The sequence below is a fragment of the Trachurus japonicus genome, chromosome 23, assembly GCF_045865225.1.
Source record: "Trachurus japonicus isolate A0001 chromosome 23, Traja_1.0".
Classification (NCBI taxonomy): Eukaryota; Metazoa; Chordata; class Actinopteri; order Carangiformes; family Carangidae; genus Trachurus; species Trachurus japonicus.
The window spans coordinates 21230665-21236664 of record NC_140929.1 but is presented as its reverse complement, the minus strand read 5'-3'; positions in this window follow the sequence as shown (position 1 = coordinate 21236664).

The window sequence follows — 6000 nt, the reverse complement described above, 5'->3', positions numbered from 1 at the left end:
TCCTTCAACTAAATCAGCTGGGATGTTTGAACTTACACAGCATAAAACTCACACTCACAAGTTCATAAATGTCCATGATAATTAATTAATTCATAATTCACAATTTGGTTTCATCTTTTCACATGGATGATGTGTTTGCCCGATTTTCTGTGCAAATATAATTTTATTATTAAATCAAACTATTTCTGAAATCTAACTAACAATTAATCAATGGGTTTGAAAGTGATTGGGACTCTGCTCCATAATAAAAATAATCAGGTTCAGTCCTATTAAAAAGACATTACAAATCCAATCTATTTTTCTCCATTGTCTGCTTTAACTTGTAATGGGGTATTTATACAGCAGTATTAGTGGTTTTGAAATAAAAAATCTCAATACTTCCTCTTTGTTCTTCACTGTTGACCTCCTCTGCTTATGTTTTTCTGCCTGCTGAGACTGTGATTCAGCTTGGCAAAGTATGAAGTACAGTCTGGATTCAGTCTGGAGACTCTGTCTTTATCTGATCTTTTTTTGGAACTGCTGGACATTAGCGATACAGGGAGAGAGTTTCTAATTTTTCTGTTTCTGGGCACAAAGCCTCAGTATTGTCTTTCACCGGTGACTATGCATGTGAGCAAAAGCTGTTATTTTTAATTTTGCAGCAACCTCAAAGACACGTGGCCGATGGTCCCAGTCTGGCTTTGTTTTTCATAACCCTTCTGTTAGAGTCATCCGCTCTGTCTCTCTGGGGGCAAATGAATCCCCAATTGGTCATTAGCCCTTTGTCTCTCTATTCATATCCAAAGTAAAAGGCAAGACAAAATACTCCCCTCTTTCTTTTGTATTTGATTAAGTGTAACCGCCAGATTGGATTAGTGGAGCATTACCACCATTCTTATGAAAACATTAACCAGGAAAATTCAATACTTTCCTCAGTAGAGTGAACACACAGGCTGGATGATAAGATAGAAAACAATCGCAAAATTAACACAGACTTTCCTCTAATATTCACGGCTGCCTCCATATAACAAACACTTGTAAACTCAGAAGTACAACTGTCAGAATATAATCATTTGAATGTGTACTTCAGTGATTTTTATTACTATGAAAATGTTCAGATTTTCACAGGCTGGGGCCTTTGTGGTGGAGTTGTCATGTTCTCCCTGTGCCTGAGTGAGTTCCCCTTGGGCTCTCCAGATTCTCACCAGTGTCCAAAGACATTCACGGTGCATTGGCGACTCTACATTGTCCATAGGTGAATGTGAGTGAGTGTGTGTGTGTTGTTCATGTCACTGCTGTGATGGACTGCTGACCTGCCCCCAGCCTATGTGAGCTGGTAAGCTACTTTAAAATCACTAAAGTCAAACTGGAATTAAAGGGATAGTTCAACTTTTGGCAAATTGGCCCATTGCCATAATCAAGTTACCTTTGATTGTCAGTGCAAGCTATTTTTAGAACGACGGAGCAGAGCCGCGAGCTGCTCAGAGCTACGCTACGGAAGCTTACGGGATTTCTTGGTTTCCCTCATCAAACTCATCAAATACACAATCCAACAACTCCAAAACTCTGGTGGACAAGTTGTGACCTGCACATTCACCACGCTATGAGATAATAACGGCACGTTGTGACATGGAGCCATTTGCGAGGTAAATGCAGAGATTGCTTGCTAAAAAACTGTCCCTGAAGGCAACGCGCATCAGCGGTTTTGCATGAATTTGCCTCTAAAACAACGCTGTCTCGTAACGTTACGTTATTATCTCATAGTGTGGTGAATGTGCAGGTCACACCTTGTCCACCAGAGCGTTTGAGTTGTTGGATTGTGTATTTGATGAGTTTGATGAGGGAAACCAAGAAATCCCATTAGCCTCCGTAGCGTAGCTCTGAGAAGCTCATGGCTCTGCTCCGCCATTCTAAGAATAGCTTGCACCGACAATTAAAGGTAACAAACCTATTGCTAAAACTATAGCGATTATGGCAATGGGCCAATTTGCCAAAATGTTGAACTATCCCTTTAATAGTTGTATGCAAACAGAGCTCCTACTTTTCATTCAAATCCAGCTTGTGTATATGATGATATCAGCGTCATCATCACCTTCTTACTCATAAAGGACTGTTTCCACTTTGCATAACTGATAAGACCTTGTCACCTTTCATGGAGGTAGCAGGGTATAAATGCTTTAAATGCTTGTGTCACATATTTCTCTATCAATCATACACACAACTGATCTATGATGTACATTTTATAGAAATAAAGTCTACAGATTGTAGAAATAATTATATCGAAAAACCCGTTTCCATGTTTCCCTACAGGCAGAAACCTTTGCTGATAATCTGCTTTTGAACTGCCGACATATCGTTCCTCACACTGCAAAGCCAGGGACTGGGATGGCATCATGACAAAGTATGAAGCTGATCATCACCACAGAGGACACATTAGCTAGAAGCTCCAACACACACACACACACACACACACACACACACACACACACACACCTCACTCTCTTTCTCTCTCTCCTTTACTCTTTTGCTGTGGGTGGTATTTTTGGACGCTTTTAAATTCTTCCTACTCTGATTTTTAGACCTCATGATGAGGTCATATCTTACTTACAGATCAGTGATGGATGAGTGTAGGAATAAAAATAAAGTATAACAGTGCAGTGGATGGACCCTGAGGTTCCTGAAAACATATTAGATTAATGGAGGCAGCAATTGCATAAAACAAACAGAACGTTCAGTGCAGTTGGAGACTTAAGTTAAATGATTGAATAAATGAATGTGAATTCAATAACTGTGGATTCTTTGCTGCTCTAAATGTCCTCAACCAGTCTCTGTCGGGGTTATGTCACAAATCAGATGCAGGGTGTACATCCTGCAGGAGCTTGTCACAAACAATTCAATGTCTAAGTAGTTTACAATATACGTATTATTGTAACGTGATTCACCCTGCCAATGAAAAATAAACTAGATGACACAATTTTCGTTTTTTGATCCATTCCTTTAAGGAAGTCCACACATATTTCCTGTTGATCCATAAGAGGATATATTTATAGTTTTACTACCACAATATATACATATAACAGGTCAGCGAGCCAATCAATGGGCAGGTTCTCATCCTCTCTCTTGATTGACCTCTTTCATATTTCCTGACTGACTGGATGAAAATGTAGCATTGCAATTGCATTTTGTGTTTCATTGTCCATTATGACAAAACCAGGCAAATTTTTGTTTCAGAAAATGCAAAATGTGAAGCCTGAGTTGTTTTGGGTTGATGATAGGTAAGGTTGGAATGGTTCTTCAGAAAATAAGTCTTTACTTCTTTCATAAAAAAGTGCCTGGTCAAAAAGAAAAAGTGAATTATTTATGTAAATTCCATGTGTTTTTTGTTTTGTCTGTGCTCTGATGATTTTGTTTGTTGTCTAAATATGAAATGTGTCTTGTAAGCCCGTATTGGGCGTCTTAATTGGTGCATGACACTTAAATAAATATTAATTAATTAATTCATTGTAGCAGATTGCAGGTAAACACTCAGATAAACCAAAGTCTGGTGACTGCTTTGCTGTGACATCACAAAGTTACAGAGGTCCTGACGGCTGGTTTTAAGGCTCTGTTTCTGTGTGCAGTTCCCTCTGGACTGAAGCTTTGATACTTTTGCTGTATTGATATAGAACATTAAACCTACTTTATATTCAAAAACGGACATGGAAATCTACATTTACATTGCATTGCATAAGGGACCTTTAAACATTCCCTCCCCCACTGGTCTCTATACAAAACTACAATGAGGACAAGGTCATATTCTCCTCTCTGAATAAGAAAGAGTAATTCTAGTAACAATAGCTCACAGTAAACAAAACTTAGACACTACAACCTTCACAACTGGAGTTATTGCCAATCCAACAATGACTCATTAATTTCCCATACAGTTCAGTCAATTACATCCCACATAGATATTCTCATATATCTCGTATTTTCATGTAAACATCATTAGAATGGCATTATGTAAGCAAACAATGATAAGAGAACTCCCTCAGTAAACTATCCTGAAGATGCTCAGATTGTGCTCTGTACAGAATGTTAACATGAACTATCCTTATTAAAAAGCTTGCAGACTTGTTGTTTGTTTTTTCTGGAACAGGTCCAGTGCACCACAAGGTCAGGATCTCTCTCTACCAATCAGGTCTTATGTAACATCACATGGAAACTGTAACCCCCCCCCATCATTAACTCACCCTGCACGTCTCAACCTGCTGACTGCTGGTCTGCTAGCTCTCGCTACTGAGTGCGTCATTAAGGAGGCTGTGGACTGAGGAGACGCTAACAACAGCGGTGAGCTCCTCAAATGAGTGGGCCTAGCTGTAATTGCGCAGCGGATGTGCACAGGGGTTGGCTTGATCAGGACACCGGGCCTCTGTCCTAATGGGTCCTCTGGAGACTCGGGGGCTGGTGCTCCTCCTGCCAATACAGCGCTGTCCTCTTGACACCGGGGGATCTTGACGGGGACCGGGGCCTTGCTGTAATTACTGCTCACCATCCCGTCATAGAACCTGACACCCCTAATACCCTGGCAAGCCCCAGCCTGAAAGGCCAAGGTGGCCCGCAGAGGCCTGCAGAGGCTGGCGGAGCTTCATTTCTAATCCGTCAAAAAAGCAGCAACAGAAGAAAGACAGTTGGATTGTGAGGCTGCCACAGAAATCACCCGCTAACAGAAACTGCACTGTCTGCTGTATTAGCACTTGAAACAACATTTGGGAGTTACTGTATAATAAATATGCTTAGATTACATGATACTTTTCATACTTTTTCATGCTGCTGTTCCCTGCATGACTCTCACCATGTCCCTCTTCTCTTTGGTGAGATGTATTTGCATCGTCGGAATCATGAAAGACATCTTTTGGACGCCTCCGCCACTGAATCCTTGACCCTACTTGCACATTTTTGAAAGAGCACGCCCACATGCAGCACTTGTAGGGTGTAAATCACTTTGGGTTGAATACGTGGGCAGAGCGGGAGAGAAACAGAATTTGAGAGAAAGAAGAGGAGAGAGACAAAGTAGCTGCTGATGGAGACTGGAGTGCTTGTATTTATCTCTAAAGATGGAGTGGGCCAGTTGAGCAGGACTGTCTCTGGAGAGCGGCTGGGCCAAAGCCATAGCCCAAGGCTCTACCCCAGGGCTTCTCAGCCCCATACAATACTACTGAGGCTTCGGTCCTTACTCGGGACTGCCTGCAGGGACAACAAAGACACCAAAACTATAAGTATGATTATCAATACGTGGCACTTTTTAAAAAAATACAGCATCTCAGCATCTCTCACTTCAATAGGTTGCAGAAAGGATCTTATTATTTTCAATGCTCAAGACAGTTAAAGCACTAAACCATTTACACTTCACTAGAGAATAAATACTTACGAGAAGTTTTTTTTTTTTTTTAAATACACTTTTGCATGTTTTGATTTGTTTATTTAATTACAGCAAAATACTTTTGAGTGTATTTTTTGTTATTTCTGCTGTTGACCTCTAGAATCACTTAGACTCCAGCAGACGATCACTGCATATCTTGTTGTCATGGAAAATTTGTTTTACATACATGAAATCACGTTTCACCTTATTTGATGGGCCCCAACCTTCAAATTGCTTTACGATCCATTAAATTTGTTTTTGCTGGGTACAGATGAAACACAATGTAGGTATGGTTGGACTAATGCATGTAGCCGATGTGAAAAGTGCTGTAAACAAGTGACATCATCATGTCATATTCATTTTCTGCCAAGTGTCAGCTGGTTTCAGCTTGTCATTTTTCCTCTCCTATATGGTCTCTTATAGTATTCCAATTAAAATTCTCAATAAAGCTGTTCTAATTTCCATGTTTTTCAGTTTCTATTGTTGAACAAGTCAGAAACAGCCTGACCAGCAGCAGCCTGGCTGTTCACACCAGAAGTCCATCTCCCCGTGCCAGACAACAAGCAACAACCAGCACAGAGATCCTCTGCTCCCTTTTTTTTAATCCTACTTAAAGCTGATCT